This window comes from Piliocolobus tephrosceles, chromosome 10, assembly GCF_002776525.5.
Source record: "Piliocolobus tephrosceles isolate RC106 chromosome 10, ASM277652v3, whole genome shotgun sequence".
Taxonomy (NCBI): Eukaryota; Metazoa; Chordata; class Mammalia; order Primates; family Cercopithecidae; genus Piliocolobus; species Piliocolobus tephrosceles.
Genome location: NC_045443.1, coordinates 21,620,961 through 21,634,635, shown reverse-complemented (window position 1 = coordinate 21,634,635; position 13,675 = coordinate 21,620,961). Strand labels below are relative to the sequence as shown.

The 13,675-nt window shown below is 37.6% G+C and overlaps 1 pseudogene; it reads right to left on the bottom strand.

Moving 5' to 3' along the window:
- Positions 1-622: 622 nt before the first annotated feature.
- LOC113222563 lies at positions 623-1,210 on the bottom strand (annotated as a pseudogene).
- Positions 1,211-13,675: the final 12,465 nt, after the last annotated feature.

The window sequence follows — 13,675 nt, the reverse complement described above, 5'->3', positions numbered from 1 at the left end:
GCTACCATTTTTAATACAAATGCAGGTTTTTGTGTGTACATGTTTCCAAATTATGTGGGTAAATACCAAGAAACACAATTACTTGATCATGTAATAAGCCTGTTTTCCTTTCTAGAAACTGCCAGTCTCTCTTCAAATATGAATATCCCATTTCACGTTTCCACAAACAGTGAAAGAGAGTTTCTGTTGCTTCGTATCCTTACTAGCATTGGCATTGTTTTTGTTGATTTTTTTTTTTTTTTCCAGCATTCAGAATCTTTTTAATAACAGGGTAGGATCCAAGGTTAGTTTTTTTTTTTTTTTTTTTTTTTTTTTTTTTTTTTTTTGAGACGGAGTCTCGCTCTGTTGCCCGGGCTGGAGTGCAGTGGCCGGATCTCAGCTCACTGCAAGCTCCGCCTCCCGGGTTTACGCCATTCTCCTGCCTCAGCCTCCCAAGTAGCTGGGACTACAAGCGCCCGCCACCTCGCCTGGCTAGTTTTTTGTATTTTTTTTTTTTTTTTAGTAGAGATGGGGTTTCACCGTGTTAGCCAGGATGGTCTCGATCTCCTGACCTCGTGATCCACCCGTCTCGGCCTCCCAAAGTGCTGGGATTACAGGCTTGAGCCACCGCGCCCGGCCCAAGATTAGTTTTTGTAGCCTGGGCTGGCCCGTAGGCCTCTGGCACGCTCGAATTTCCGGCCCTTGGAGCGGACGTAGGGTTTGGTGTGGCTGTGCGGGGTTCCTGGGGCCTTGCCGAAATGCCGGTACACCTCTCCGCCCTTGCGAGGACCGGAGAGCAGGACAGTGCCGCAGCCCTTGGGGGAGTCCAGGGCCAGCTGGTGGAAAGTGAGGATCTTGCCTCCTGCCCTGAGGATGCGGCTGCGGGCCCGGCTGGTTACGCTCAGTGCACATACCTTTAGTTTGGGCACCTCCTGAACCCGCACGTCGTCCGTTATGGTCCCCACAACCACGGCCGTTTTGTTTTCCCGGCCAGGAAGCTTCATCTTCCGGATCATCCGGGAAAGGGACAGAGGTGGCCGGTTGGTGCGACTCATAAACAACCTCTTCAGCACAACCTGGTTGAATGTGGAATTGGTTCATCTGGCCAGAAACCTATACAACTTCACCAACAGCCTCAGGTAGATATCCTGGCTCTTGGACTCCTTGCGCCGAACCTTTCGGTCCTTGTTGTGGCGAATGTCCACTCCCATGATGGCGCCTCCTTCTCTGCCAGGTCCGGAAAGAGAGCGTTTTTGTTGATTTTTAACAGCTCTGTATATGCTAAGATCATTTGCCTGTGTCTCTGTTAGGAGTTGCAAATTCTTCTACTTTATCTTTTGTTTTCAAACTTTGATTAAAATAAGTTTTGAGATGCAGAGTTTTAAAACTATTTTATCATTTTTTTCTATTATGGCCTTAGGCATTTGGGTCATACTTAGAAACACATTCCTGTTTACTAGATAATTAGAAGAAATTCTGCTACGAGTTCTTCTAATAACAGTAATTTCACATTTAAATGTATTTATTTTGTCAATGTGCAAATTTGGAATCGACTTATATTTAAGAGTTAAGGTATAATTTCAGCATTTTTTCTTTCCAGATGACCATCCAATTATCTTCATGGCACTTACAGAATATCTTTCCCTATGAATAGAAGAATGTAGAAATATATTCTCCCTTTTTTTTTCTCATTGACTTATGACCAGGCTCCAGCTAGTCATTCTGTGTTTTTCAAGAGAGGTCAGAGGCAATCGAATGTGTGTGTGTGTATGTATGTATATACATGTGTCTACACATGTATATGTATGTACACATGTATATATACATGTATATGTATATACATGCACATGTGTGTACATGCATGTGTATATATATACACACACATTCAATTGCCTCTCGTTTCTCTAGAGAAACACAGAGAAAAAGGAGAAAATATCAATTTCCTACATTTTCTATGAGTATTAAAATGAGATACCAGATTGCCTGATAAAATACTAAATACAAAATTAAGTGTTCATTAAATGGTGTCTATCACTAACATTATTACATACTGAAAATCATGTTTTTAGAAACTAATAACGCGAAGGAAAAAAGTTACTGGAATTTATGACAATTTACCCAAATAATGTGGAATGATATATCCTACAAGACGCTCGTTTCCCACAGCTATTGGAGGACCACTTCATGCATGTTCTATCAGTCAGAGCACCATTTTATATATTGGAGCTAGCATTCCTCCTGCAACAGGAGAAGAGAAGGTGTCGATACAGGGAATGTATTTCAAATGTGTCTGGATAATATTTCACATTGATTCATAATGGATAAAGTAAAAGTTAAACTTGTTGGAGGATTCTTCCACTGTTTTGGCCTAAATCTGCCCAAGAATCGAGATTATAAGGAATCTCAAAGTCCTGAATTATATAGTAGTGTTATAGACATGTTTTATCTACCCTTCCCTCTCTACACACATAGGGAAGAAGAAGCATTATATGCCTGTACACTCTGTTCTCCTTACAATATCAATTAACTTCAGTCTGATTAGTAAAAGGAAGAATGTTGTTAGTAAAATAGGAATGTTGTTTCATATGGGATGTTATTAGGCAAGGAAAGATGGAATTGTGGGAATAGAAGTATATCTTTATGTTAAAAGAAAAAGATTCTCAGCTTAAATGCTGTACAGACAAGACTTTTCAACACTCTTTTAAGAAAATTAAAATGTGAGTTCTCATACCAGCACCCCATCGCCAGAGAAGTGCAGGCCCAGATTCAGAGATTGCTTGGCTCTTGGCAGCTTATACCTCTTTCTGGGTTCACAGCTCTACTTCCTTCTTCTTGATATCACTTGTGCCCATAATCCAGGATTTTCTCTCTACTGATTTTGTGGATTTTTAAATACTTCTGAAGCAACTAGGGCTTTCCAAGTTAGACTTGGAAATTTAGACTACGGTGCTAAATTTCATTTGTTAGTTCTGATTATTGTTCTGATCACAATAATGCATATGTTTTCAGTGTTCTATCCTTTAGTCAATTTCTATTTGTAGTGCATTATTTTGCACAATATGTGGCTTTTCAGGGACATATGTTGTGTATAGCAGAAGTGTCCATCTGCTCCTAATCCTATTTTAATAAATTCTGAGATTGACTCCTGGTTCTAAGCAGAGGAAATCTTTTTTTTTGAGATGGAGTCTCGCTCCATCATTTAGGCTAGAGTGCAGTGGTGCAATCTCGGCTCACTGCCACTTCCACCTACTGGGTTCAATCAATTCTCCTCCCTAGTAGTTGGGATTACAGCAGTGTGCCACCATGCCAGCTTATTTTTGTATTTTTAGTAGAGATGGGTTTTGCCATGTTGGCCAGGCTGGTCTCAAACTCATGACTTCAGGTGATCCACTCACCTTGGCCTCCCAAAGTGTTGGGATTACAGGGATGAGCCACTGCGCCCAGCCTAGCATACGTAATCTTATCAAAATTTTAGGGACATGACAGTGGAGAGCTGTCCTTCAGATGGTAGCACTGAAGTATTCATGACTTTATTTTGTTCTTTTTTTGTGTTGCGATGAATACTTTCATTTTGTCAGATAAAAATCGTAATGATCCATATATCACGATTTTACTAATTCCATTTATTTCTCATGGTTTCAATTTTCTGAGAGTGAGAAACCTTAGAATGACAATGAATTGAGGCCAATGAATATGAGGAAAACTGGTAGTAAGAAAATGGGTGAGAAATTTGCAGGTATCAAAAAATCACAGCTGTCCTTAAAAACTGAAAAAAATATGTCAATAATTTATTACTGCAATTTTAAAACTTCTCATAACTCATTTTATAAATAACTTTTTCAATTTAATACTCTATAGGCCTTCCACAATTTACACATATATTGTATTCAAGACGATTATTTTTGAATTGGAAGCTTAGTGCTCTGTGTATTTTTCCCATGGAACCATTTAGAGTCCATTCTGCCATATACTGAGCACATCAAAATAGGATGCTCAGAATTAGAATGGCAAAATTCATTTTTTCTATTTTATATTGCCAAAAATATTGCTTCTACTATTATTTCCACATATCAGAAAGAGTGCTAACTACCCAGATTCTATATTCAGCTTCTGTGGTCCAGCTGCTAGGAGTGAGATATCTCCATTGAATCTGGAGGTAGAGAACTGCCAGGGTATACAGAAGCTGGATTAGATTAGATTAGAGATACAGAAAAGAGAATACAAGGAAGAGAACCAATGGAACCCTGCAGCATCTCCATCTCCTCCCTCCTATTCCCTTTATATTTCTTTCTTTTTTTTTTTTTAACCTTTGAGGAATTGTGACCTTCTCATCACATATACTTCTTGGACAACTTCTTCATTGTAATTTAGCCATCATAGAGTTACACTTTTTTCCTTTACTTGCAAAGGTTTCAGAAATTGACCCCTCCCATTTTCTTTTCCTTCTGCTATCAAAGGTTGCCAGGATCAGTCCTCTGCACCAAACCCTAGAGGAAAGATGCCCTTTTTCTACTTCCCAGGAATAAGCACATAACATTTACAAACGTGCACTCACGAAGTTAGAATTATTAGAATAATCTTCTAATCACGAAGATTAGAGTAGATATTACTTAACAATAACAGGCACCAGTGTGCTAAAAATGGTAAATGGCAACAAGAAAGATAGTAATATCCTAAATATTTTTCTCATCACCTTTAAATATTTATAAACAAGCCTTTAGCCTCTACATTCTTACTGTTTGCCAAGAGAAACACGATTCCTTAGCTTTCCTCTATTCAGAACACTCTCTTAATCAAAAATCCACAGTTCTAGAGCCTGTGTTCTCATTTCCTTTTGCATTAACTGCTGCGAAAGCTTAGCTGCCCAGCCTTACAGGACCAGGCAGTGGGAAGTGGCACAGTCAATGTCAGCTCCTGTTGTTTTGCACAGCCTCAGCCTGGCCAGATTCCCAGGCCTCCCAAGTTGCTTTAGGCCTTCCCTAAATAGTGTTTCAGTTTAGAAGGAAGGTCCCCCACTCTGCCTACCTGGGATAAATATTCTTAACTTTCTGAAAGGAGGAAACTTTGAGAACCACCTGTCTTTCAGTGGTTTAGACTGTAATCTATTAAAATATGATAATTCCTTGTTCTTAACAGATAGATTTGAACCAGAAATAACAATTAAAATGCTCTTTTAGGTAACATTTTCCTCCGTCTCTTATTTTCGTTGATCGTAAAAAATAATGAATCTTACTTATTCCTTTTTTAACTTTCTCATAATTGAAAATTAATTACATTTAGTCTTTATTCTTTGATACAAATATTTATATCTTACATTTATTACGATTATTTATATCTTAAAACGGAAACCCACTGCAAGTGATTTCAATTCAGGTTGAATAATCCTGAAATAATATAAAGTCAAAGAAACAATAAACATCATTAAAATATTAAACTAAGCATCAAAACATTTCTCAGTATCGTTTTTCTTCATGATATAATACAATCCTTCATGTGAATGGCCCACATTATATAAAGTTATATTATCAGTTGTTTTAAAAGGCAAACACCAGAATGATAGTAATAACAATATTACTTCCTTCTTTATTGAAGGCATTATGATTTCAAGAGAGTTGAATGAATATTTTCACATTTGGTCCTTATGAAAATCTTATGAGTAAGCTTAGAACAGACTTTCTTATGTCCGTTAAAAACACTGATTTTGTACGGTCTATTCAGTCCTGATAGCTCATATGAAAAGACTAGATATTTGTTCTCAGGGTAAATCTTAGCAAACCTCTTTTTGCCACCTTATTTCTGTTATCAACGTTAATGAAAAAGCTTACTAATATGATTCATAAATTACACAATATATCCAGAGAAGTCAAAAACGTTTTCTGTATTCTAGTGTCTAGTACATAACTGCCATCTTAAAGGTAAAGAACTTATTTATTTATTTATTTATTTATTTATTTATTTATTTATTTTGAGATGGAGTTTCGCTCTTGTTGCCCAAGCTGGAGTGTAATGGCGGGATCTCGTCTCACTGCAACTTCTACTTTCTGGGTTCAAGCAATTCTCCTGCCTCAGCCTCCCGAGTAGCTGGGATAACAGGCACGGGCCATCAAACCCAGTTAATTTTTTTTGTATTTTTAGTAGAAAGAGGATTTCACCATGTTAGCCAGGCTGGTCTCGAACTCCTGAACTCAGGTGATCTGCCCACCTCGGCCTCCCAAAGTGCTGGGATTACAGGCGTGAGCCACCACGCTGGACCAGAAACACATTTATAGCCTTGCTTAGAAATTTACTCACTCTTGCATTTAGAAAGCTATTTCCACAATTTTGTTTTTCTGTGGTCAATGAATGGTGCTACCATCCCTGTGGTAACACCTACCAAGTGAAATGAAATTATAGTGCAGTAGTGGAAGAGATGGTTTGGGGTTGGGGAGGTGACCAAGATTCGAAATTCCAGTTTTACTGAAATATTGAATTAACTGATGAAAAGGTGTTTTTCCCCTTGAACTGTTTGATGACTGTATTTTTTTCAGAGCTAAGTAGCTGGCATCATTCAACAGTTACTAAGCACTTCCTACGAGATGCTATGCTAGTCATGTTCTTCAGCATAAAGAGATAAATGATGCTTCCTTTCAACTGAGTGACTAGAACAAGTAAGTCATTTAACCTTTCTTAGCCTCAGTTTCCGTGTTTGCTAAGTGAGGATAATAATACTTATCTCATATGTTATGAAAATCTTCAACACAATGAACTAGTGCTGTAAACCTCAATTTTATTTACATGTAGTTTCCCCTTAAAGTTTGTAGGAGAGTTACCATTTATTAAGGTTCTCAAAAGTATTCAAGAACACCTATAAGATTAAAAGGGGCAAAAATTAAGTTAAACATAATATCATAAAAGTTAAACGTATAGTTATTTTTTAGGAGACACACACACACAAAACCAACCAACAAACAAACAAAACAAAGGAAACTCTTTTAGCTCTGCTTTTGCAAAGGACAGCAACAATTTGTTAGCCCAGTAGAGGGCACTGAGGACAGTGAAGCCATGTCTGCTATTTAAGGAAAAGGTTTCTTTCATAAGGAGATTGTCAAGAGGAAATCATCAGGAAGGGGAAGTTATCTTATCTACTGAGGTCTCTCTCAAATATTACATTTCTCAAGGGAGATTTTGGGAAGGTAGAGGTTGCAGTTCATTTCTGGTTGTGTTCTCTGATAAGTGCCTGACATGTATTTTTCATTGTAATTGAGTTTCAGTGGTGGTTGTACCCTGTCTGCATACTACACACACAAGAGGCAAGCTGACATTTGTTATCAACTTGTATCTTCACCCAGGGAAAAGGTTAGCATGCAGGAGAATTGGGGGACTTGCAGGTAGAGATAATATTTTCCTAAAAGTTGGCTTAAAATCTTCAACAATTCAGTGGAAATGATCGATGCGTGTGATGTAGTTAATATACATATACAATAACAATCACACTTCTACATTCCATGCATGTACACTCACACTATTCCCCGCATGCTCATACTCACATGCTCACTCACATGCACACACCCATGCGTCGTTATCATGTAAGATGCTCATTGTTGTAACGTGATTCCTGCTTTACATGTGATATTGAGCAGCTCTGTATTTTGATAGACCTCTCACGGGATGAATTCATTACTAAAGCACCCTGTGAAGCTAAATGTGCTATTTCATTTAATTATTGAAGAATATATTCTTAATACAACTGATGTAATTTAAATTGATACTCTGTTGTTCTCATGAATGACAATAACCCATCACGATCTGTTGTTTCTTGAGATGATTTCCGGTTAGATCTAATAGAAACCTATCAATAGGCAGTATAGATAGGGAATGTTTGTCTAACTGTTTGCAAAAGATTGAAAAAAAGTTCTAAGTCATTTCATAGCTGAGCCAGATCAATGAACTGTAAATTTTTAAAAAGTTTTTAAACACTGCCCTCTTTAGGACTATTTAAGATGAACATTTTGTTAGTCATAAGCTTACATGATGCCCACATCTCTGTGAACAGCAAGATCCCAAGATTTTGAGACATCTGTGGGTACCAAGGCTCTCATCCCATATGGTTTAGTGTATCACTTAATTCCACGCACTCTTCCACTCCTCTCATGTCATTCAAAGCCTTCCATTTTGCTTAAGAAAACTCATGTCTGCTACCAGCAAAATGTTTACATTTATATTCTTTGCAATCTTTTCACATTTTTATTGAAACAAAGCCTATCTCCCAATGACTCTCTTTCCATGCATCCATCTCAAGTGAGGGCCATTTTCTTCCCATATCCTCTGTATTAATGGGCTTGAAATGTAGTTGTCCTTGATCATTTCTTACCACTTCCATACCTGAGTCCCTCTTCTGAGAGACTTCTAGATTCCAGGAAGAGGTGCACCACCCTCATATACCATACTCTAATCTCGCTGTTGAACATAGCTATGGGCAGGCACACCACCATTCCATCATTTCTTGATGATTTTCATTAGAAGGTCTCTGTCATTTTTGTCAAAATTTCTGCCACTTTTTCTAATTGTCTCAATATCCACCTAGATCATTCTCCCAACTCTCTGGCCTTCCAGTGTCTTGACCTCTTCTCTGGAAACCTTACCTCTTCAACCCATAGTCAGCCCATCAGAACGCACTTAAAATTCTCCATTTTGAGCATCACTGTCATCATAACCACCTCCTAACTTTAAAATTTACTCCCTTTAACACACCTGCTGCAACAATCGTCAGCCCCGTATAGCTCTTCAGGCCCTTCTCTTCCTCTAACTTTTCACAGGCTATGTGTAGTTTCACCTCTTCACTTCCTTTCTCAACGTGATCTCTTATTATAATCACTCTTCTGAATATATTCTGTACTTTTTTCCCGTTTCATCCTTTATTGTACTAAACAAACAAAAATGCTTTCATCTAACCCTTTGCTTCTTCTGTACCTATATACAAAGAGCTGCATTGCTGGAGGAAATAATTCATGCATGCTGACAGGACTTACTTTAATTTCATAAGCATGAACATTCAGGGGGTCTCCAGGGCAATTCAGCAAGAGTTTACTGGTACATTTTCCCAGTCACTATATTCTTCCAGTCTTCAAGATTGCTAGTTCACATGTCCTGATCTCATGTCACCTCTTTCTTTTCTTCCTCTTACTCACAGCTGATTATCTTGCTTTTTATTTAATAGAGAAAATACAAGCAATTAGAAAAGAATTTCAATACTCTTGCACCACTACCGCTACACATTTACTTGCCTTTTACCCACACAGACAACCTTCCCTTCTACTACAGGGCAAAACTGTCTGTCTTTGTTGATATCTGTCTTCATCTTCCTTTTCACTCATTCCACTTCTCTCCTGGGTTAACAACTGTCTTTTCCTCTACCTGACCATTCTCATCAGTATGCAAGCATGCTATTATACCTAGAGTTAGGCATAAACAGAACTTTTGATGCCACAACCCTACCAGCTACCACACCATTTCTCTGCTTCTTTTTATAACACTTTTCCTGAAAAGGATTTTCCATACTGGCTGTTTGTACTTCCCCTTCTTGCATTTTCTGTTGATTCCTTACTAAACAGTCTTTTATTCCCACCTCTCATCTTCATGAATTACTTTTGTTTAGGTTAAGTATCCAGCACATAATGACACCCAATGGTCACTTTCTAGCCCCTGACTCCTATGAGCTCTCAGCAACCCTTGAAGCAATTACTACTACTTCCTTTTTGATACATGGTTAATTAGGCTTTGGGGACACTCCCCCTTCTTAGTTTTTCCCATAGGATCTCCTTTGTAGTTTTCTTCATTGGTTTCTCCTTCTACTATTGATTTATAAACTTAGAGTCCTTGGTCCTAGGATCTTGTTTCTGTCTGTACTCAGTCCCTAGAAGATCTCATTAATTCCATGGATTTAAATACCATCTGAATGTTGCTCAGTCTAAAATGTATGTTTGTGGCTTCAAACTTTCTCCTGAATGTTGGATTGCCTATGTGGCATTGTTGCTAGATATCTAGAAGGCAGCTCAAATTTTTGGAGATAGAACACATTCTCACTTCTCCACTTCCTGCAACCTATTCTTCCTTAGTGTTTCCCATTTTGTTCAATAGTGCCACCATCCTTCCAGAATATAGCCAGAACCCTGGGGTCATCCTTAAATTCTCTTTGTCAAAGGCTACATTCAATCTATCAGCAAACCTTATTGGCTTTGCATTAAAAAACAAAACAAAATGAAGACTGGAACTCAAATCACTTTCCATTCTAACATTGCATCTTCATTCAAGCCCTCATATTGTGAAAGACAGTCAAAGCCTCTGTTTTTTCTGATTTCATTGTCTTCCCAAAACATACTTCATGTACAGTCAGAGTGATCTAGTTAGGTAAGTCAGCTGTGCAATGCTAATGCGTAAACTCCCTGGGGCTTCCCAAAACATTCAGAATAAACTCCACTCTTATTGGTGACCTTTTCTGTGACCCACATGATCTGGACCATGCTAGCTCTCGCACTGCACTTTTTATCTCTCTTCTTCACACTTTTTTCTGACCTTGTATTATACATGTTGAGTATGCTGTACACCAGGGCCTTTGTCTTTGCTCTACCTTACCTAGATTGTTCTTCCCTGTCCTTATTTAGCATGGTTTGTACCTTTACTCTTCATGTCATCATCAAAGGACTTCCAATGTACAATATCTGAACTAGTGTCTCTTACCTATCCCACTTTCTGTATTTCCTTACTTTAATTTATTTTTCTTTCTAGTGCTTCATAATTACCCTATTTTACATATTTCCTTGCTTATTTGTTTGCTGGTTCTCCTACACCCATCCACTCCCCTATTCCCCATCCCCACTGGAAGCTAGTAAAGTTCTATCACCTTATTTTCAAAGGGGCATCCTCAGTACATAGAACTGTACTTGACACATATGGATATATAATAAGGGAATGTCCTCTCTCCTACTTAGTCTTGTTTTAACAATGACTAATGATGTAAGCATTATAAAATCATTAGTAGACTGAAGTTTATATTTTTGTTCTACAGTCAGCTTTGTAAATATTCTTTCAATAAAATCAAAGGCTGCTGAGATATTAATAATTAATAATGTTTTGAGACGTGATAACATTGATTTAATCACATTCTTAATAAAATAAAACTATTATAAATAATGAAAGTGATTTTTTCTTACCTTTTTTTCTTTTTTTTCTTTGTTATCTTTTTTTCTTGCCAATATATTTTATTTTTTTAACTTTTAAGTTCAGAGGTATATGTGAAAGTTTGTTATATAGGTAAATTTGTGTCATTGGGGTTTTTGTTGTACAGATTATTTCATCACCCAGATATTAAGCCCAGTACCCACTGATTATTTTTCCTGATCTTCTCCCTCCTCTCAGCCTCCACCCTCTGATAGGCCCCGATGTCTTTTGTCCCCTTCTTATGTGTCTATGTGTTCTCATCATTTAGCTCCTGCTTATAAGTGAGAACATGCGGTATTTGGTTTGTTGTTCCTGCATTAATTTGCTAAGGACAATGACCTCCAGCTACATCCATTTTCCTGTAAAGGACATGATCTCATTCTTTTTTAAAGCTGAATAGTATTCCATGGCGTATAAGTACCACATTTTCTTTACCTACTCTACCACTGATGGACATTTAGGTTGATTCCATGTCTTTGCTGTTGTGAATAGTGCTGCAATGAAGATACACAAGCATGTTGTTTTTTTTTTAAACCCTTTTTGTCTCATAAAGTAGTATAAATTAAGATCTTAAAACCTGTTGGCATGCAAACTAGTAAGGAGTTTGAGGTGATTTTCTGTAAGTTAATAAATCTGTAATTTGGCAAATATAAAAGGTTCTCCTTTTGAGTAGACAATATTTTATATTAAGGTGGAGTTATATCTGTAGAATAAATTAGTAGGATTAATTCGACAAGATCTGGGGGCAGGGTTAAATTTAAACAACTGTAAACTCAGTTTACAAGTCTATATTCATGGGAACACATTTGGTTTTTTCCCCGATGATGTCATGCTGTTAGCTGACAGTGAACGTGTCATCAACTATGTTGGCTTTTTTTTGTTGTTGTTGTTGAGACGGAGTCTCGCTCTGTCGCCTGGGCTGGAGTGCAGTGGCCGGATCTCAGCTCACTGCAAGCTCTGCCTCCCGGGTTTACGCCATTCTCCTGCCTCAGCCTCCCCAGTAGCTAGGACTACAGGCGCCCGCCACCTCGCCTGGCTAGTTTTTTGTATTTTTTAGTAGAGACGGGGTTTCACCGTGTTAGCCAGGATGGTCTCGATCTCCTGACCTCGTGATCCGCCTGTCTCGGCCTCCCAAAGTGCTGGGATTACAGGCTTGAGCCACCGCGCCCAGCCTATGTTGGCTTTAAAAGTAATAATTACATGTTAACCCAGGTCAACATACTTATTTATGCAAATTTTTAAGATATACATGCACGTTTTTACATGTTTCTAGTTTTTAGGTGATTCAATGATCAACTTGATCAGTAGGGTATGCATTCCTCCCCAACTCTCCATTCTTATCTTGTGCTACACCCTTCTCACTCAGTATGTTTCCGTTAACTAGCTTCTTTTTATTTCTCAAATACACCAGCTCTTTCCTGCCTAGACCCTCTGTCTGAAATCACTTTATTTGGCTAACTTTTCTTTAGACCTTTAGATTGAATGTCACTTCTTTAGAGATGTACTCTCTGAGTTCTCTCCTTCACAACCCCTCACCTCATTCCCAAATTAGATTTTCCTTTTTTTCCTTTAAGAATAAATAGATTTTTTTTCTTCATGAGGACTGAGAACAACTTGTAATTCTGGGTTTGATTTAAAGCATATTTGTTTTATGTCAGTCTTTCCTGTCATTTTCTAAGCTGTATGATAATTAACTAATTCATTTTATTCAATGAGAAATTCTTCTTCATTAAGCATGATATCTTATCTAAATATATATCTAATGAGTAAAGAAAGGCATGAATTATTTTTGTGTATTTTTCTTTAGTCTGTAAGCGTATTATGGGAGACTAGATCAAAAGTCATGCTGTACATGGATTGAAAGTTTTGGAATTTCATTACAGACTGGAGATTACAGTCACAGTTCCCGAATATTTTCTTCCAATGAGATCAATAGATGATTTATCATATCTAGCTTATTAGGATTCAAAGTAACTCAAAATTAAATGTTCTCTTAGAATCATACAGATATTCTTCTACAGTTGAGGCAATTGTCAGTCTGTCTCTTAAGGTTCTTACTGAGGGAAGAAAATATGGAATCTAGAAGCAAAATTATTAATTATGGCATTGAAGGATCACAGTAATAGTAAGAAAATTCATTCTCAGAAAATTAAAATGTGACAAAATATAAATTTGAGTTCTCAGTTTATTGTGGAAGAATATGTATATCATTAAGTGTGTTTATAGTCTGTTATATATGAAAATGTGTTAAAAAGGCATACTTACCTGACAGCATAATATGTGAGGGGCCTCCAATTGAAAAGGAAAAGTAACTCAAGGCTTGCATTGCAATATAAATGTCAAATTTCCCTGCACAAGCATCACCTCTAGGGCATTCACCCAAAGAGACTGAGTAATTTCTGCTTTGGAGATCAAGTACTTCCACACAAGTACACTTATGAAACACCTGAAACAATAGTTTGGGAATTATTACACTTGAGTGCTAATTCGAAATGCATTT